The sequence below is a fragment of the Heliangelus exortis genome, chromosome 1 (genome assembly GCF_036169615.1).
Source record: "Heliangelus exortis chromosome 1, bHelExo1.hap1, whole genome shotgun sequence".
In the NCBI taxonomy this organism is placed as follows: Eukaryota; Metazoa; Chordata; class Aves; order Apodiformes; family Trochilidae; genus Heliangelus; species Heliangelus exortis.
In genome coordinates, this window is record NC_092422.1 from 170563749 (window position 1) to 170586261 (window position 22513).

At 34.6% G+C, this 22513-nt stretch overlaps 2 protein-coding genes across 3 annotated transcripts in view; one reads left to right on the forward strand and one right to left on the reverse strand.

Annotated features, from left to right (window-relative positions):
- Positions 1-22513, reverse strand: part of IMMP2L (inner mitochondrial membrane peptidase subunit 2) — a 432733-nt gene that overhangs the window by 227643 nt on the left and 182577 nt on the right. The gene's annotated exons all lie outside the window — the stretch shown is intronic.
- Positions 1-22513, forward strand: part of LRRN3 (leucine rich repeat neuronal 3) — a 34809-nt gene that overhangs the window by 7434 nt on the left and 4862 nt on the right. The gene's annotated exons all lie outside the window — the stretch shown is intronic.

Below are 22513 nucleotides of genomic sequence, written 5' to 3' on the forward strand. Positions count from 1 at the left end.
GATGGTCCTCCAAATTGCCATCTTCCATTTGTGGCAAATGGCAAAATTCCCATTGATGTCAACAGATGCAGAAGGGATTCGTAAATGCTTTTTCTCTTTGCTTTTGGTGTTTTCACCATTTTCTATCTGCAAGTCCAACATTTATCATACTGCTTCATTCCACTCATGCAGTAAAGACAGAAGTAACTTCTTTAAAACTTCTCTTATTGTTTAGACTAACCCTAATTATTAGCAAGTTATGGTACAACCTCATTATATAAAACATCTAGACGGAGACCCAAAAATTTCTGAAAAACAAAATTTCCAGTAAAAGGAAGTCTACCTAGGAGTTACAGAAATCTTGAAATCACGATCCATAATGCCTAGAAAACTTGGCTAGGTAGGTTTTCAAGTGGTACACTATGAGATGCCCTGGAAACAAAGTTTTCAACTTCTGGTCACATGGTGTTGAATTAAGCAGAATTATACCAAATATTTGGCATCTGTTGTGCATTCAGGTTTGTCTGTGTGAGGAAACAGTAGTAGTCAGAAACAGTGAATAGCATATCACTGGTTTTGGTGCAGAGAAGCAAAGTTCTTTGTAATTTAACATGTACCTCAACTTGAAATATAACTCATAGGCATTAAAATGATGTCTAGAAATGGAAACACATGGTCCTCTCTAACTTTTCCCTCCAATTTATATTTCACTTGTGTGTACTCAGCATTTTTCTGTGAAGAAAAGCAATATATACACTGTCATGTTATCACCTCTAAGATTATGCACATTTTACAAGTTGCCATAATCAAATTACATAGTAAAAAAACTACCAAAAAAACATTCCCAAAATAAATGTATTTTTGTGTTTCTATGGCTACTTTACAAATGAATGAGGAAAGTAAAAAGTTTTGTCCAAATAGCATGAACATCAAATATATTTCCATCATTAGTAGCTATATGAGTTTAACTTAGTTGTCCCAAATATTCAGAAGATGAACTTACAAAAAAATTTGGCTTTTTGATGTTTAGCCTTTAGACCAGGCAACTAACTTGCAACGTGTAGTATGTATAAAATTATATATATATATATACATATATATATATATATATATATATATAAACACAGAAATTATATTTAGATACTTGCATAAAAGAACTTCCTTTAGTATAGTTTAAATTTTAAAGTTGCTGATTGCCAGTGCTCCCACTGCCTTCAGAGGCTTCTCAATGCAACCTAGATCCAGGTGCCTTTTTTAAGGATGTAAATATTGCCTTCAGTGGCTGTCATTTACAAAACGACCTAAACTAGAACAGGGAAGCAAAATTACCTGGGATTTCAAACATTTACTTGCTGAAATGTTAAATCACACATTCGTTGTCCAAACTCTCAAGTACATTTGGGGCCCTTGATCAGCATCTCTGAAGTATAGAGACCCACACATTTGGAGCTGGTGTACTTGGAGCTATGACAACACAGGTGCTGGACTTCTGTTCCAAACTAAAATACTGTTTTGTCTTCTTTCAAGGGTGGGAAAATGCATAAACTTTCTAGTTTTCAAGTATTAGTCTTCAGAACTGCTCTCAGAGTCCCTCAGGTCTACCAAAATTTCACAGGAAGCAACTAAAAATCATTTCATTTACCTCAAGTGAATGCGGATTAAGTCTCTTATGTCTATTTTGTTTTAAACTTGTTCTATATACCAGTTCTTCAAACAATGTTTTCTGTTGGCATGTCATATCAATAACAGCACAGAGACATAAAAAACACTAAAAAAAATTAAGACAAATTGATAAAAGGTAATTGGCCCCTCTATTTAACTCCTGTGAGAGCCCACCTGGAGTACTGTGGTGATTTCTGGGGTCCCCAAGATAAGAAGGACATGAAGCTATTGAAGCAAGTCCAGATGAGGCCCACAAAGATGATCAGAGGGTTGGAGCATCTCTCCTATGGAGACAGGCTGAGAGAGTTGGGGTTGTTCAGCCTGGAGAAGAGAAGGCTCTGGGAAGATATAGCAGCCTTCCAGTACCTGAAGGGTCTTACAGGAAAGCTGGGGAAGGATATTTTATAAAGGAAGATAGTGAGAGGACAAGGGAAGAACAGTTTTAAGATGAAAGAGGCTGGATTTAAGTTAGGTATCAGTACAGTATCAAATCCACATGGACCAAAATCAACCATGCTCTGTGTGAAATGGGAAGGTCAAAGGACAAGATTCATGAATCCTACATAGCAAACAAGGAAGAAACTCCAAAATTCAAATTCCCCTTCCACTGGTCTGATGTAACAGCTGAATTTGCTTTGGGCAGGAGTCTAGACTAGAGACTTCCTGAGGTCTCTTCCAACTCAACTGTCCCATGACACTATGATCCTCTCAGCTAGGGGGGGTCACTTCTTTGCCATCATTGTCTTAAGCAACCATCTATAGAGCACCACTGTCCCCATCAGAGCCTGCTGAAATGTTTTATTATGACTGCAAGGGATGAGAGCAATTAAAATGTTACCAGAGATGAAAACTACTGTCTATTCTGTCTTGCTACATGGTTTAAGTTTGCTCTCTGAGTCAGTGGTAAGGAGCTGAAAATTTTAAGGCAGGCACTCTGATAGTCTGCTAACATCTATAAAGGAAGTAAAACTCCACTTAGCTATGAGACAATATTTGCTTTATTGTTACCTACCAAGAGGAAAATAATTTGACCACATCCCAGCAGGATGCTGAAAATTGTTTAAATGCCCTCCTATCTTGTTTACATTTTTTTTTTAAATAACACACTGTATTTATTCTGATAACAGAAAACAACTATTTTCTAGCAGGGGAGAAGAACAATTCCCTGAAACATTACCATCTTAATTTGTAATCTGTGTATTTCTGCTCAGCCAGGTGTTCAGTGTATTCCACAGATCTAGGACTGAATATACCACAGTTTTATACACAGTCTTGAAAGTACAGAGCTAGCAATTGCAAATTAGAATTAGTGTAATTACCACTTTATATTAAGTCCTACACTTTGTGCAGTGAATATACTTAACAGTTTCACTCTTTACGTGATACAAACCTGCAACAAATTTCATGAGGAGTGATTCTGCTGAGGAATCTTGCCAGTTTGGAGCTTTTCTTCGTGTTGAGTTTCTCATGGTTATCTCCAATATCAAGATTCATTCAGTAATTACTTCCACCAGAGTAACTTAAACATGAACAAGTCAATTAGAGTGGCCTAAAATTTAGAGTAACCTTATATAGATGATTAAATGAATTTTTAGTTCTAATCTTTGAGAAAAGACACCAGTGTGCAAAGGATGAGGAACAAGAACCATGCTATAACACTATGTGTGACTTCACTGAAGCCATGGAATGGAAATCAAGGCAGAAATAAGCTGCAGCACTAAATTCCAGCCCTTGTTCCTATGTTATTAGTGCATAACATAGAAGATCCTTTAGAGTTCCAAGTTCCGAATGTACCTAATATCATTGTCATGCAACTTGCTTAGTGCTAAGTTTAAATGGAGGGTTGGAAAGCTTTTAAGTATTTCTCATACTGGAAACCATCTTGTGCAGGCAGTTTGCATTTCACAGAATCACAGAAATCACATTTCACAGAATCACAGAAAGTTAGGGGTTGGAAGGGACCTCGAAAGATCATGGAGTCCAACCCCCCCTGCCAGAGCAGGGTCACCTACAGGAGGTCACTTAGGGATGCATCCAGGCAGGTTTTGAATGCCTCTAGGGAAGAAGACTGCACAACCTGCCTGGGCAGCCTGTTCCAGTGCTCCCTCACCCTCACAGTAAAAAAATTTTTCCTTGTGCTAATTATGGAGCCTCCTGTTCTCAAGCTGATATCCATTACCTCTTGTCTTATCATTGGGCATAATTGAGAAGAGCTTGGCACCATCCTCCTGGCTCACTCCCTTTACATATTTGTAAACATTAATGTTTCTGTTCATTAAAATGTCTGTTCTTTATTCTGAATGAAAGCTGTAACTTGATAATGTCTTTTCAAGAAATATATTTTTGAAAAACATAAATTATATCACTGATTTTAATCACAGATATTATACACTCCAAGTCAATATTCCAACACAAGCATATTCTAAACTGAAAATTATGAAGTAAAAAGTTTTAGAAGTACCAAGCATTTACCCAAAGTATCAACAGATTATTATAGACTATTGCTTAGCCATGATATTTGCATTTGCCTGTTAAAGTCTGTTTTTTTGCCATTCTCTGGAGTTAAGTACTTGAATGTAATTCAAATCAAAATGTTAATGATACCTTACAAAATTATTTCTTTTTATAACAAGGATGTTTGTCAGTACGCAACAATTTGCAGAAGTCATTACCAAACATTTTCTGAAACAAGCACAAAAAAGTTTGCCTACATAAGGACTCCCGTTCAGGTCCTAAATTGGACTCCTGTGTGAACAGTGAAATCTTGTATTTCTAAATGCCTGCAGACACTCATATTCAGGACAGATGCTTAATGGAATTTGACTAGCTACAGGAAGCCATATTTAAGTGCACATGATGACTCAAATTTGTTTCTGCTTACATGACCTGATAATCACACCCAGTGAACATGATCAGCAGTTGCAGCAACCACAGCTATATGTTAGTGACAGTAAATATCGACAGGAAAAAAAAAAACAAACCAGTTTAAGCTTAGCAGCTGAATGCTTAAATTATTTCCTGAGCCATGAAAAATACAAGTGTATGGCAACATTCAATGTAAAAGCTGAAACAGATCTAATTCATTGTTATGTAAATACTATAGAGTAAAACCATAAAAACAAACTAAGAATATGAGACTGTATATGATACTGCTTTCCACATTACCAATTTACATATGTTTTATTCTTGGACTTTTCCTGCAAAATGCAAAAAATGGTTACCTTAGCAACTGCCACATGTTACTCAGTTTATTTCTGAGATACAAAGCTGCCTATAACAGAATAATAGTGAGCACTTTTTTTAGGATCTCTTAGCACCACAGAGAATTGTGAACTAAGTGTCACAACATCCACACGTATTTTCACAGTTTTAAGAAGGCACATTAAAGAACGACCAGTTGTACATATTTGGCATGTACCTTTTTGCAATCTCATTTTCTTTATTGCTTTATATGTAAATTAAAAGCAAAGACTGAGAGTTGTATGGAGAAAAACATATACTCTGTCCAACCTGTCAGTTGCTTTTGGCCTTCACTTTTTATTAGAGTTCCTGTAGACTTCTATACCAAACAAATAAAACTTTCAAAATGTCTTTAATGATGTAGGAGATAATATCTTTCAAAGCATATTCATAAGGTAGACCTCCAATTCCCATAATCCATCAAAGGTTAAGGTTTAGATCAAAGTAGGAATTAAGGCATTTCACAGTCAATCATTCACTATCTGCCCTCCCTCTCCAAATAAGCTGAACTATTCATTCAAACTCTAGGCCTTATATAGGTTATGAAAAGATTCCTTGCACCAGTAGTACAAAACAATCAGCATGCTAAAAAGGAAGCTAACTGAAGTTAGCTACTAAGGAACATGCTTTAAGGAAAAATCTGTGATTCTTTTGCATTTTCAAGTCTGGAAAGAGGATTCTGTCCACCTGAGATCTGCAGTCCAGATCCTGGAAATAGAATTTTATCCGAGCAACCAGCACAGGACTCAAGCCAGGACTCATAATTTATAGTTTGTAGGTCAAGCTAGGAATTTGAAGCTTTTTTCCCAATCTCCCAATGTTTGATTTTCTGTTTTTCACGAAAAAATGTTTTTTGATAGCATAGAGGAAAAGACTGCTAAATCCTGATTCCTCATTCCAAATACATGATTGTGCCCATTCACATAATAAAAATATTTCTAAATTTATACTTGAAACAGAATAATCAAAATTAAAAAGCCTTTGGATTTATATAGCCTTGTGTGTTTAAATATTCTTCCCACAAGCTATTTTCATAAGCTCTATCCACTAAATGCTGCTCTGACTATTTTACTTGTCTCTGGCTGATTTCTTCTATGTCATCATGCACTTTAGGAAAGAATACAAAAGCTAAGGAACAGCTCAATAGAAGAAAAAAAGAAGCCCAGATACATTTTTTTCTACAGTTATCAGAGATGGAGATTTTGTAAAGCTTAGGAAGAGTGGCATTTGGCTAAAACTGCAAATTAGAGTATTAGATAGAGAAGAAAAACAGCAGCACTTGTAGAATTCAATTAGGTCAGAAGTTTTGACAGGTCTAGTAGCATGGGAATGTCTTGGATTGGAAGGGTAAACTATTAGAGATTAATTCTGTATTCAGAATTCGGGAAGAATTCAAATTAAAAGTGCCTCAGATGTTATTGGAGGCCTATGAGATGTCTGTGACTAAAAGTAACTAATCTCATATTTACCACATATACCCAATATATGGATATTGGGGAGTGTAAATGCTGCAAGCACATGCTTCCCTCTGGAACCACATATATTTCACAAAATTATTACAGATATATAAAAATAAGCCAAATTTTTTAAGGTGTAATACTATGCTAGTCCAGAACACACACACACACACACACATACAACTAAGTGATTATATTTTAACAATTAAAAACAATTTACCTTTAGTCATACATAAAATAAATTATTCTTTTGATGCTTAGTTTAATCAAACTACAGAAATAGAATAGCAGGGAACATACAAGCAGACTTTTTTTTGGCATTCCCTTTGGGCACAATAGAGAGTAATCAATTGTAAATTAATTGGAGAAAAATTGTTTTGCACAGTATAGTGAGGCAAAACATTTATTCAGAATCATTTGCTTAATGGAATTTTTAACATGTTAAGCATGTATTCAGCCTAGTTTTCTCCAGTGAGATGCAGAACAATTGCCAAGGATGTAACTATCAACAATCTTTAATCTACATCTCTATTGAACAAGTTAAACGAGAGTTCAAACACTAGATAAACTTTAATTTCTACCAGGGAATATTCACAGTGCTTACTTGAGTTCATGAAATCTTCAATTTAATGAGAACTAATAATGATTTGACTATGTTTAGTGGAAAAGCCACTGGTGACAGCACGGAGGTCACATGCTGTACAATCTGTATGGAAGAATTCAAATCAGTGTTAGCTGGGCATACGTGACTTACTTTAACTCTTATATCTCCATACTCAAAGTAAAATTTCAATAGAAACAAATACTGTATTAAATAGTATAAATATATGTATGCATAGAAATTGTTCTCTTTATTTTTAAACAACATACTGCTTGTGGTTTATCTTCTATGGATATATATAGGTAGACAGATAAAATAGATATGTATGAAATATACGAGACAGAGTAACAGAGAGAAAGAATTTTTAAATTTTTTTTTTAACTGCACTATGGTTAAAGCCCCTAGACAAGTTTTCCAAGGAAAGCACAGGCACCTAAAGTCACACAATAGAAATCTGTATAAAAATAACAACTGTTTTGCATTTTACTGGCCTTAAGAAAAGTAATTTTAATTGGGACTTACCGCATATGAAATTGAATAAATGACATTTTTGCTCTGATTAAATGTCAAGGCCATAGATGTGTTGTTTCAAAGTGAATGAGCAATCATTTGGTCTGTATAATGAACATTCTAGATGATTTGTCTGTACAATACGTTTCAAATCTTATCAATGAAACACTATGATCTGATGGCTTAAACTGTAGCTTCTTTATTATGGTATGATTTGGTTTAATAAAATTTAAGTTTTATTTCTAAGAGTAGAAGCAAACTAATGAAAACCTAACCTGACTGTGACTAGATCTCTGTCAGCAGGCAGAGAGGAAGCAGCAGTCAAATCTTATTGATTGGAAAACAGTGGGCTGTGATGATTTTTGCTTTTCATACCCTAAATGAGGTTTGAGAACCCTATATTCAAGTTCCTGTCCTAAAATCCACCATTTCCACAGCCAGAGGCATTCTAGGTCAATGTGGTTATCTTAGAGTGATAAGTTTTTTGTGACTTTGTAGAAGTCTAAGCTCCAGAGGCATTCTAAGTCCATGTGGTTATCTTAGAAAATGAAGCTCATCACAACCCTATTCTATAATCTATGCCTATCCAGACACAATTGAGCCCTTAGGAATTAATAGACTTTTCTAAGTGGCATAAAAAGCATCACTCAGCAGAAAAGAACTGCTGTGTGCTGGACCATACTGTTCAAGTTCCTTGCATGCAATAGTTTACACGAATTTCTAATATCTAAGTATTTCAAATATCTTTAGAACTTATAACGCAGTAGGATAAACCTGGGGAAAAAATGCAAAAAATATTTGCAAAGGCTACTGAGAAAACCTGAATTACATTTTGGGAAAATATTTGCGCTATTTTTTTGCTTTTCAATTTTGTTTATTTGAATAAATCTGTGTTCACACAAAAAGTTGTACAAAAAGAATTCTGTGTCTATTGAAACTGCTCAGCTGCAAAGCACATTCCGGCTTGGACTCACCAAAGTTTATAAACAATTGTTTGTGAAAAATTGAGTCATTCACTTAGAAAGTAGCCCCAAAAGAAAGTATTACAGAGTTAACCATAAACTCCTAATATCAAACAACAAATATGAATTCCTGTATTTACATAAATTGCTTGAATGAAAAACAACAAACATTTAAAAGGATTTAAAATTATTAATTTCTGTATGCTGTTGAATTCTGGAACCTGGAAGTAGCAAGTGAAATCTAATACATATGACAGCACTCTGCAGAAAATAGGAAGCGCTGATAACCCAAAGAGACATGGAGCTTAGGCTAGAATTTGGGATCTTTCAGATTATGGGTTATAAAAGCTGAGCTCTTGTAGCAGGCTGATGGCAGTGTAATTGCTGGTTTCACTTGTCACTTTTGGGCCTTGAAAGGCCTGAGAAGTCTGATTCTTACCACATGGGTCCCCAAACAGCCATGAGATAGCCTTAGCAACTAAAAAGCCTTCAAAGGACAAAGCAATGAAATATTTTTTTTTTTTTTTTTTTTTTTTTTTTTTTTTTTTTTTTGTCTTACAAGTGCTGGAACTCACTGAGTAGAGCAGAAGCAGAATTAAGTTAACATCAATTTAGTTTTACTTCCAACTCAGCTTCTATTCTCTTTCCCCTGAACTTCACCTTTCCCATCTGCTTCTAGCAGACAAAAACTGTTCCAACTATTCATACCCACCCTTAGCTTTCAGGAAAAAAAAAAAATCAACATTTTAATTTATTATTATGTTATAACTTTAAATTGTGCTAGGAATTCTAACCATCAAGGAGAAGTTTACAAATTCCTTAAAATTCCACTGCTGTTTTACAACCTAAGATGTAACTCAGACCAAATTAAAAAAAATAAAATCAAATAAAACAAAACCATAGTCATGCCGAAAAATTGATAACTTTTCTTTCCAAATAATTTTCTCTTAAACTCTGAAACTGATTGGCAGGGACTCTATGAATTCTGTCAGCACTCTGAAATCAGGACATTAAGGCTGGGAGACACAAATGGAGCTACTTCAAGTTGATTTCCAAACAATAAGTTTTCTGAACTTCTTCCCATTACAAAATTAAATGAGACCAAAATTAGCATCAGCTGGATTCTAATACACATCCAAACTACAGAATATTTTATCTGTATGCTCCTTTCCTATGGCCAATCTCTGCAACTTTGTTTTTACCTCTACTGACAATGTCTATTTTATAAAGAAATATGTGTGGTATCGCAGCAAGTGTCAGTGCCCTCATTTATATTGTTACATCAGACAGAAATCACTGATACCTGATTATATTAATTTTGATCATAAAAAAGGATATTTAATAAAGACCGCATTACAACAACTGTTGCTTTAAAAGTAAGTTAGCTTAGAAAGCCAAATAACCTTATAATAACCTGAATTTGTGTGGTATCCATTTGTAAAATCCATCTAACTGTACAACATTCTTTTTGTAACATGCAGAATGGAAGTCTAAGGCTTCTAAGCATTAAGATCTCAAACTCGTATGTGTAGCCTTTGGAATTAAGGATTTTTTTCCAGTGAAACAAATTATGTTTCATGCTTGTTAGCAATTGTTATTTTTTTAAGAGAAAGCAAATAAAACCGTGGTGAAAAACTCTTCTAATAAAAGTATGATAGACTCAGTAGCAGTAAAATGGGATTGAGCCTATTCCAAAACAATCTGCCTAATTACCAAACTAATGAAGGTTAATCATTTCAAACCTTAATAGCAGCTTGAAAAACATGTTATTTAAGTAAGTCAATGAAATAGAAAGACTTTTTTCACTAGAATATGCAGATTTATCTTTCCATTAGATTTTAAGGATCACTATAGGATAATCTACTACTTTATGTATACAGTGAAGCAAAATAAATCAAAACAAACTGTCCCATTCACCAAAAATGGTTAGTGGGTTGTAAAGTTCTTTTACATTCTGTACCAATTTAAGAGGAGAGAAATGTTTTGCCTCTCTCCTTAATAGTTCTAGAAATAGTTCCTTAATAGTTCTAGAAATTAAGTCCATATATAGGGAAGAAGCATTTGGGGGCATCAACAGGAGCCTTCCTGCTTTAGCAGAATAGAATTCTCACTTCTCTGACACAATCATGGGGAGGTACTTAAGCAGTTCTTGAGAGAATTAAAACCCTGAAAATCACTTGGGAGGCCAGAAAGATGAACAAATGAAATTTATCAAGAGTCCTTCACCTTAACATTTCTTAAATTACCAGTTAGGCAGGTATTAAATGAGACTATTCATCCTAAGGAAAAACAACTGTGAGTGCTTATCAGTTAAGTATAGCTAACAGGTAGCATTTTGACCTGCAAACAGTAAGTACTGTCTATATCCCAAACATGCTTGATATTGTCTTATAGATCATAATCTTAGATTGCCATGATCATGAAAAGGATGCACAATCTGCTGGAGATACATTCAAAAGATGTAATAAGTCTTAACAAAACAATCCATTTCAAAGAAGGAATTCCCTTCAAAAAAGGAGTTTGTAATAGACCAAGCCACTAATTACACAGCATGCTTAACTTGTTGTCAGATCTTTTTGGAATGGCAAAAATCACTACAATTTTCAAATGAATACCAAACCTTTCTTTGTCCTGAATGTGTAACCACAGTCTTCCCCTTTTATGTCTTTCAGGGTAATGCTAGGTTTTTGCTACTAAATATCTGTGTCTCCACCTGCAGTGTACTGCAGGTAGACTCTCTCCTCCATCATTCATTAAAACACTGGACTAGGGAATATTGGTTTCCTGTGCCCACATAATTCTATAAACCACAAGAACATCAAAAGGGATTTAGACATCCTGACAGCAAAGAGAACTCAAAAGTACTTCAGTATTTGGTTCCAAGACAGGATTTTTTAAGTAACTGAAAATGTTTCAAGTGTCTTTAAATTTGACTCCTGATAATTTTTGAAAAATATTTGTAGGAAAAGAGCAACTAAACAGCAAATTTATTTGTAAATTTTTAACTACCATTCAATTCTAATTATTAGCAGCAACACGGAAAATATAATGATAATAAACCCCAATTTTTAAGCCAAAGATTTAGAGTATTTAGAGTCCTTTAGAGTATTTTCCTTACTGTTTGCAATCAAGTCTTGATCAATCCTCAAGTCCTGCTGCTGAAGGACTGCCAAACAAAGCCATTTCACCTCATAACTGCAATAAGTTTCTACACATTACTCCTATAATTTTCAAATGCAACTTCACCTTCCTTGGATGTGGCTCACATTCTCTCACATGAATGATAGCAGACTGAAAGGAGCATTCTGTCACCTTCAGGGGAATGTCTTCAGGACTGTTCAAGATCTCAGCCATTCAATCATGTTGCTTTGCCTAACCATTTAATTCCAGAAAAATCTCAACCTTTAACCAACTGCAAGTTGCCATGTGGCACTGGAGATTTACAATTGGAATTCCAGGGATATATTGTGATCATTTTCCACAACCAGTAGAGGAAACTGAATCTCATCCATCAGGGTTTTATAATAAATCACAAACACTCACACTCTTCTGCACTCCTTGTTCCAAGTGATAAATGTAAAATTTAGATTCACCTTAAAAATTTACTTTTCCCACTTACAATTGGGTATCATGATAAAGGCCAGTTTAGAGCATACTAGCAGAAGCTAAACAACGAGAATAGATTTTGAATTTTAGATGCTTTCCATGCCTTGTTTTCTTTGTATTAAGAATGTTAGGGCAATCTAAGGTGACATTTCCGTGCTCATTAACAGAGGACACAGTCATTTGCAAGGAGACAGACAGTTAGCTTACAACTTCCATCATTATATTATTGAACAAGGAGACAACTATTGCCAGAAAGAAGGATAATTATTCTACAAGAGGACTTAACTATTCAGTTAAGTATTCAGTTCACATTTACACAAATTGGCTGAAAAAGCCACACACCAAAGATAAATTATCCTTGTTTATCTGTTTAAACTGTAATTAACCAGACTAATCCCTAATGCACATTTATTGGTATTGGTTTGTGTAGTGAATCAACTAACTCTATCAAGGGAATTGGCTATTGGTCTTCCTAATGGTCTGCACTACCTATTACACAATACTGCAAGAAACTAAACCTACTTATACTTTTACAGACCCACCTTGCCACCTGAATCTCTCTTTTAAGATGGTGGATCAAATGGTGTTGAGATACTCACTATCTGCCTGGTTTTAACATACCAGCTGAGGAAAGACCTGTTAAGAGGTAAATAAACCCCTCCAAATGTCAGAGCTGGCATGTGCTCTCTGCTTTAAATTCTTCCATGGTACACATGTAGCTTTCTTCCTTGAACCACAGCAACACGTACAGCTTTAAATATTGCAAATTACATTGATGGCTTTAAAGAAACTCAGGCAACTTTGTTATCCCAACTGCTTTATTTTTCTTGTGGAGAACATTCTAAATTGTGGAAAATTCTAAACCACATAACAACTACGAGCTATTTCTGCTCTGTTGTCAACAAATCTAAAATTGTTTTACAGAGGAAGCAGCATGCTTTTTCCTAGTTTTCTTTCAAAAAGATTTATTATCCTTTTCTTCACACTAACTGATTAAACCATATACTGTGTTTCATGAGATTTCTTACCTGTAGCTGATAAATGAAAGTAGTGTTTTTTGGTAATCTAGTGCCAGGGGTCTTCCTATAAGTAAGCAAGCATAGTGTCTTTCTCCTTACTTCTGATATTACCTCTGATGTCTTCTGACTTTGAAGCAGAAATTACTACTAGACCCTGAACAATTCATCATTTCACACTATTGAAATGTCACACTATTGAAATAGTGATTTTTCTTCACTTATTCAAGTTGCTTTACTGCTGGAAAACAGAACCACGCCATTGTCTGAAAGCTCAAAGGCTGAAGTCAAACTTTAAAAATAAATGTTTTATAATAAAAAAATATATTGCTTCAGCTTAACATTACCATTATTACAAAATTATGCCCAATGCATCTTTGGAAGGACAAACTGGAAGGTCAACTTGAAATGGTTCATCTATCCCACTCCAGCATCAGTGATGAAAAACTGTTAATTCTGTCATTCCATAATCACCATTAATAGGATCTTTTCAGTATCTTAATTCAAATATACCTTTGGTTCAGTGTGAAGAGCCATTGTGCCCTAGCAAGATGCATGTCATTCCACAAAGACATCTATGCCTCTCTAATATTCTGATGATAATATGTGAGGTACCATTCCTATGTGTCTTTTTACAGATGCACCTACAGCAGATATGTCTATTCCTACTCTTTGAATCATAAGTAGGTATATTACAACAAAATGCAAGATAAATTAGGCTCGTCAGGGAAAATCTAGCTCAAGTTTCAAGTACAGTGATCACAATCTGGTTGACTGACCTGAATACTTGAACAGTAAATACTGGTCAAAATTCACTGGGAGATCAGAGCATTAATTTTAACACTGTTGTCAGATTTGACATCCAAAATGCTGAAAACAGATGTAAAAGGATGATAGATCCTGGAGAGCTAAGATATACAAAGTAAAGATGTGGCTATATCACCTAAGTTTTGTAATTGAAATAAACCTGCTCAGTGACACACTAATGAGCCAAATCAGCTAGTACTAAGAAACGGGATGAATTTTTCACTTTTGGTAAAATACAGTAAATTTGTCTAAAATTACACGAAACATGGAGAGGTATTTATGAATCTACACATACTGGAGAGGTACAATGTTTAAAGTAAATCTGCAATTTCGACAGAAAATAAAAACACTCAAAAGTGGATTCAGTTACTGTTTAAGGAACTGTACAATTATTTAGCTGTAGTGTCACATACAGTAGAAGGGTACTATACTGAACTATAAGTGTTGCTCTTTATTAATCTTGTATTTATCCTGTTTCTTTTAGATTCACATCTGGGGAAATAAGAAATGAACCGTGATAATCCTATCCTGTGGCTTAGAACTGATGAAGGGGTCATAAAAGTACAATAAGCAATAATATCGGGTCTGAAGATAATGTTAGTTTTGCACATTATATTAAAGACCTTAAAATGTAATGTTATTAATGAGATACTCAGCTGAGCAAAAACTGTAATTAAAACTAAATACAAATCAAAATACTTTCTGCAATCAGAAATGACAGTCTCTTTATGAGCTGGCAATTTATGTGTATGCATAAATCATTCTGATGTTAAAGCAGAAGAAAATAGACTTATCTTTCTTAATCGTTACAGTAATATTCTGTTTTATGCATTATCAGTTTTTGCATCCTGAAGTTGTTTTTTTTCATCAGTCCATTTCTGTACACTGCCTTGAGCAAGATTATCCATTTCTGTTGAGCAATACATTCTGAACCTGACTCCCCAGGTGGCTCAGAATGAAAGTAATCACCCAGTATATTCACAATTGTAGAGTTTAAGCAATTCAGCCCATTTTGGTAGGAAAATTCATGACATAGAAAATATTATCTCATCTACTACGGACACATCAAAAAGAAATAAATTCTGGTTTTTAGTAAGGAATTTCTGTTTACTATATATAATGCCAAGCAATAAATATTTTCCCTTCATGGATCTCAATCCATGTTTCACATAGTATGTTATAAGTATACATCAAGTATTGGCTGGGATTGCACCAGATTGTTCCTGATATAACTGCATTCATTAAGCCCTTTTATATCTTTAGGTTTTTATTGTTGATAATCAATAGAGTGCACACTGGAAATTATAATTCTTTATATTATTATAAGGGCATTTGCCTTACCATGACCATTTACCAAAATAAATTATAAAAACTAAAAGGTGAGTTCACTAAATATTAGGAGTCTTCCAATAAAGACTAATGATTTAAATTAATTTAGGTCTTTCAAGCCTAAATATTTGTTACTGAAAAAATACAGAATAACAATTGTAACTCCTAAAATGATGACATTTACTATTATGCTAATGTTATTACAGTGACCTTTTTCCCATGATAAATAAAAAAAAAAAAGATAAATTAATAAATTCCCAATTAAAATATTATGTGGTAAGTACAGCCACTATCATTCTCTGTCTTTATTAGAAATACCTACAAGTACCTGAACACACTAGCTTCTATATTTTAGGCATGTTTAATGTTTACATTTTAAGAGCCATAAAAAAAAAAAAAAAAAAAAAAAAAAAAAAAAAAAAAGATTTTTCTAATAGCTCTGCTGGATTTTGGCTAGGTTTTTTTGCTAGTCAAGTGTACTATAGACCCTCAGAACCAGTATGGGAGCTTTCTAGAAAATCAAGCCAAAACTGGTCTCACTCATCTTTAGTTCTGGCCATCTGCTTAAAGCATCTGGTAACTGGGTACATTCACCCACATCCAGAACGTGACTGCTCTCTTGCCAACTATATGCCTAGGTAACTGCCAATATCTGCCTCTCCACTACCAACATAACAACTGTCAAAAAGAAGTTGAACATGTATGAATAAATCTAAATTAAACTAACACATTACTTTCCCAAGATACAGCAATATTTTTTTTTTGATAGAAGTGCTTGATAACGGCTTGATAAGTCACACACTGGAACCATTCTAAGACTAAGAACTATAACAAGGATTCTAAAGGCATAAATACTTTGAAAAGTTATTTTTAACATTTAATCCTTGCCAATATCTCGACAACTAGAATATATATATATATATGTTCAGTTACTATTTAAGAAAAAGTCAAAAGAGTAGTACTAGCAGCGAGTTAAATATTTAGGTAACAACATCAGAATTATACCTTCGATGTCTGATTTAAGAAGAAATAAAACAAGAAATCAGTTAATACTTTTTCAAAGTTTCTTTTACAATTAATCCAAGCATATAAAACTAATAGACGCTGTTTAACTGCCACACATACTTCAAGAGGATTTGGAATGCCTAATTAGAGCATAAGTGAAAGATTAGAACATGAATGGTAATGAAATTTACAACTTCCATTGAAATTCACCCTCTTGTCATGTAATCTGGTCACAAGTGGTGTTCCATGGCAATGATCTGGATGAAGGGATTGAGTGCACCCTCAGTAAATTTGCAGAGAACACCAAGTTGGGCAATAGTTTTGATACAGCTGAGTATAGGAAATCTCTACAGAAGGATCTGGATGGGATGGAGAGATGGGCCAAGTCCAATTGCATGTGATTCAACCAGGCTCAGTCCCAGGTACAGCTTGTGGAGCACAATGGCCCCATCAATGCTACAGACTTGGGGATGAGTGGTTGCCTGTCAGAAAGGGACCAAAAAGTGCTGACTGGCAGCCAACTGATTATGACCCAGCAGTGTGTCCAGGTGGCCAAGAAAGCCAAACCTCAGGTACTGTGTTCAGTTCCAGGCCCCTCACTAAAAGAGGGACATTGAGGTGCTAGAGGGAGTATAGAGAAGGGCAATGAAGACAGTGAAGAATCTGGAGTACAAGTGTTATGAAGGGCAGCTGAGGGAATTTGGATTGTTTAGTCTGGAGAGAAGGAGGGATGTGAGGGGAGACCTTATTGTGTTCCTACAACTACCTGAAAGGAGGTTGCAGTGAGGTCAGGATTGGTCTGCTCTCCCAAGTAACAAGTGACAGTACAAGACAAAACTACCTCAAGTTGTGCCAGGAGAGATTTAGATTAGATATTAGGAAAAAAATCTTCACTGAATGGGTTGTCAGCCACAGAAAGAGGCTGTTGAGTCACCATCTCCTGTATTCAAACGTGTAAATGTGGTGCGCTTAGGGACATGGTGTGGTGGTGGACTTGGCAGTGTGCTAGGTTAATGGTTGGAGTCAATGACCTTAAAGGTCTTTTCCCACCAAAACTATTCTATGATCCTATAAAATATAATCTTCTAACATATCTGTTTATGCAAAAAGAATACCTACAAATGATTTTGTGCAATTTGTACTAGGACAAAAAAATGAAGGAAAAAAAGATAAGGTAACGCTAATTAGTGAAATTATTCATTCCTTTACCAAGTACCATCAAATAAACTTTTTGTCTTCTTTTGCTATGACATTTGTGAAAAGTTCAGATACATTAAATGATTAGGAAGTGTGCAATTAGAAGTTAGAAGCACACGAGAGAGATCTATAGACAGAAAATCTAAAATCAAAGCCTGGAAAATTAATCCAGGATCATGGTAACAAACTAGTAGACTATGGTTAGAGAAAAGACTAAACCCAAGAATATGCAGAGATTGTCATGGTGACTTCTCTTTTTTATTTTCTCACCCCGTCTGAATCATCAGATGTTCCTCTTTTTGTATTTAAATTTTAAGCTCCATGGAGTAAAATTTACAGTTTTCTTTTGCAGCAAAGTTAGCACACAAGATGGCTTGGCCCTTATCTGCCACTATGATTCCAATGCACAATGTTGCTATTATTTTTATCATCATCGTCACCACCATTATCATCTTTAATAATAACAACAACATTATATACCACCTCTATTAAGTGCTGTGATTATGAGTGACAAACACTTTACTTCAAATACAGGTGGTTCTGTAGTTATCTGCCATTCCTTGGTCAGTCATGGTAAGGCAGTTTAACATATGTTAGCAAACAAGTGCTATTTTTTTACTGTTGTTCCATTTCTAAAAGAAGGTTTCATCAAATGTTCATTTCAGTCCACTGAAAAGTTATTATAAAATAGCAGATGTAATAAGATAGCATAGCCCATATACGTAAATATTACTTTAGCTTCCATTTTCTTATTGTTTTCATCACATCTATTTTAAATACTGTATTTTCAAACCTTTAAAAATTATTATATTGCAATGTTTTCCAAAGTATTGTAATGTACAAGAAATAGAAATGAAGTAAGATTTTAATGAATTGTACGTGGTGATAATTCTTCTGATGTCTGGTAAATTGCATTAAGATCAATTAAACAAAAGCCCTAGTAGATCAGACCCAACTAGCAAAAGAGAGAGGGTAAATAAATCTCATGTAAATCTAGCTGATTATAAATTTTTTGTAAATATATCTTTATCTGTAAATTAAAGTAACCTCCAATGATGTCCATGGATATAATTAACTTTTCCTTACGCAAAAAATGTTGTCTAAGGTGTGAGAATTTGTCCTGGCTTACAGTAACATTAAACATCTTAATCTTGTAGTTTTCCCTCGGGCAAATTTATTATAAATGAAGGGGAAAAAAGGAGCTGTAACAAGTTCACAAAAAACCATCAATGTTTAAACAATTATACAGATACTACAAATTGAAATCTAGATTTAAATACAGGTAGCTTTGACATTTCCTTTACATCTGGAACTTAATGCTATTCAGGGCCAGTCTGAAGTTCTAAAAATCAATCATTAGAAAAAAACAGGAATCCAAAACAAAAATCCAAAAATCCAAAACTGACCCTAGTCAATTTTTTCAAGTGTGTCTGTATATTTTACATGCTCACTTTTGAGGTATACCACATAACGATTCTTAAAATCCAGCTGTCATCTGATATTGTCAGCTGCCCAAGTTGGACACCTCAGAATTGAGATTGTCAGGAACACACTAATTTCCAAAAGTCCTCATTCATGGTTATGGACTGTATGTTAGCTATTTGTAAGAATAAAACAATAAAACAGTAAAACAATATTCTGTGAATTTGTATTTGCAAAGAGAAACAGGATTCTATACAAAATTCTTCACTACAGAGAGCGGAATGAAAGCAAGATTACATATACTAGCAATAAATTATTTCAATTTTTAGAAAGCCTATATAATTTCCAGCAACTGTATCAGACCAGCTACTAGAGCTTACTTCTAGAGAAATTTTATTTTAAAGACTGGTTCTGGTAAGAAAACCTAAATTTATACTCCTTCCCCAGTCACAAACTTCCATTTCAAAAACAAAATTACATTCTTACAGAGAAAAAAACCAGATTTTTCTCCCAATTCTTAAAATATATAAATAAATAAGTTGTCACATCTTTTTATCAATCATGCTGCAACAAAAATTTCTTATGGAAACAATTTTTTTTATTTAGATGATATAACAAATGAGGAAAAATTGTCAGAAAGATGCTAAATATTTAAACTTAAGTCTTTATATTTCCATAACTAAGACGTAAATAACCCAAAACAAAGAAACAAAAATCAAAAAAACCCTCACAAAAAAATTTAGAAAACCCAACCAAACAAAAAACAAAACATAAAAACCCCACAACAACCAAACCTCCACCAAACCTAAGTGCTGCAACCACAATCAGGTGAGCTATGAAATGTCCCATGTCTGATTTTTGTTTCGTGACATTTCCATCTTTCTGTCCCTAGAACTGCTCAGAGGTTACAATGACAAGAACTGAGAAGTGGCTCTTTCAGTTGATGTGTTTGAAAGGTAGCTTTGTATGAACAGGTGTGTTTTCAAAATGCTTGCCACCTCTAAATTGGTCCTTGTGAAGTGAACTGTTTGCCTTATTGCCAGCAGGGCACATTGCAGTGTAGCTGCTGCATTTTTAGTTTTTATCACTGTCTCTCTAACTGCTGAAGTGGAAAAGAAAGATTGCCAAAACCTGACGTGTTTCTTTTCCTTTCTGCCCACTCTGACTTGGTTCATAGCTGTCTGCTGCTCCAGTGATGAGAAACGTTGCTCAGTTTATTCATTCTCTGAATGTCTTTTCCAGCTCAAATAATGGTGATATCCTCTTGTAAACCAAGGCTCCAGCTGTCAATAGCAGTAAATGAAACAAACCTAATTAAGACATACCAATCATTGTCTACACAAGAGATAATTAGGTTGCAGAAAGTCTCACATGTCAGGGTGCATTTTTCTAAAAGCAAAAGATAATACCTTAAAAGCAAGAGGCACACCATACTTAGGGATGGACCTCCAGAAAAAATAATCAGCCTGCAATTATTTAAACAGTTTCAGGACAGAAGCCCTAGTGCAGGAAAACAGTAACAAAAATACTGCATATCATCACTAATAAGCAATACCATCTCTTTAGATGCAGACTATTTAGATGGTTTTTTATTGCAGACATTGGGAAGCACTCCGTGCCATTTTATCTGGATGAGGAAATATATGTACAATCAGAGTGCACCTAAAGATTTATAAATGCAGCTGGGTAAAGAAGTACATCAAAGACTTTACAACTACAATGCTCAGCTCCTGCTGCTGCTTGTAGGGAAATACTTATCCTCCGGTTCAACTTACTGGTGATAATTTGCTCATCTCTACAAGTTTTTTGATTGTGCACCATGGTAGGTACAAGTTTTAAGAAGCACTCGCAGCACATCAAAAATCTGGAGAGCTCACCAAAACCCATTAACAAAAGAGCAGTATTAACAGATAATACTGACATATTTGTACTATCTGAATTAAAGTTTTTTATTTTTAAAGAAAACACCTACTTTTGCACAGACAGAAACGCAATAAATAACCCTCAGGCTCTCCTTGCCATTATTACTACCTTTGAAACTGGACATTTGAATTGCAAAACTTTCCCATAAAACTCCAAACCGTACAAATTACTTAGCTTTAAAGTACTGGAATTCACTAATAAAAATTCTGAAAATCAATGTTAGTAAGACTATTTGAATTTAATCTTTATTTTGAATTATCAGTACATATGTACTGTTACCAGTGTATTAATGAAGAAAGGGAATCAATTAATTCCCAAAGTTCAAAGTATCACAAAGTTAAATGCTTATTTTCCAGTATGAACATTTATCTCTGTAACACAACATTCTTCAAGGAAATTGAACTTCAGTTACAGTTTATAGCACTGAGTGCAAGATATCAATTTACATGAGTTTTTTTTTATGACAGTAGACTGCAGTTCTTTTCTCAGTTCAAAATGGTTTGTACACATCTCAAGGTTAGTCATTAATTACATACACACAGACACACACACAATCAATACTGCTGCCTGGCATAAGAAAATTCACACTGTCTTGTGAGTTTTCATGTTTTCAAGCAGAAAACTTGACATTAGTAATCCATGTTTTCTTATCTTCTCTGTCAACCTTGTATATCAGTGTCTTACAATAATACTGTAACAAACAAAAAGAATAACAAAAATCTTTTGCCACTCTGTATAAATTTTGCTATGAATTTCACTGCTTCACTTTTTTATGTACAATGTCACATGGCATGTACTACAGTCATAAGATTTAGTGTTATGTTGTCCTGCAAGGAGCAGGGAGTTGGACTTGACAATCCTTATGGGTCTCTTTCAACCTGAGATACTGTATTCTAGGATTCTATGATCTGATAGGATATGGATGTCTATGGTACTCCAGAAACATTCTTTTATTCTACACCTTGAATGACAGTTAATACTAAATCGTTTTCGTGTAGAAGAATACATAGATATGACAATTCAAACAAAAAAATCTTTCTGAAGTGAAACAACGTATTTTGGAATGATGACTGTACAGACTGGGAGAGAGTATGAAAATTGTTCTACAATCTGTTATTCAAGGCACTCAACCCCAGTGAATATTTTATACAAGGAAGAACTTCAACTGAAGAAATAAGAAAGATTTATTCTTGAACATAATATGAGCTTGAGTTGGTGGCTTATTAGCTGGAGCCTTCACCAGAAAAAGACATCAGGTTAAATCATAAAGAAGAATTTCAATCTGGGTCTTTTACAGAAAGACCACTCTAGTATATATGACATAAAAATGTCCACTAACACCCTTTTTACTGTCATGAGAAGCCCACTGAAGCTGAAGCATAAGCTCAGGAGTAGTACAAACTCAAAAACAGGAGGATGTAGGATCCAGGTCCATGAAAAAGTAGTAGCCGTTTTTCGTTAACTGGTTCATCCTCTCAGGAAAAAAGGAAATACATTAAAAGTCCACCTTGATCCACATCCTATTTTTGACAGTGACCAAAAGCAAACGTCCAGGGACAATAATAAAACCAGGTCAGCTATGTAGGTATGCTTCCTCAGAATACTCTCCAGTACCCCTACTGAGCAGAGGCTCCTGAGAATCATTTTGGGATCAAAGTGCTGAGATTTGATAGCTGCAGTAGCAGTCAGCTGAATTTCAATGAATTTACTATCGAGGTAAGATTTTCAAAATTATTAGAAGCTTATGTTTTGTATTTGTCATGCTGACAAATATATTTTAACATACAACCCAAATAA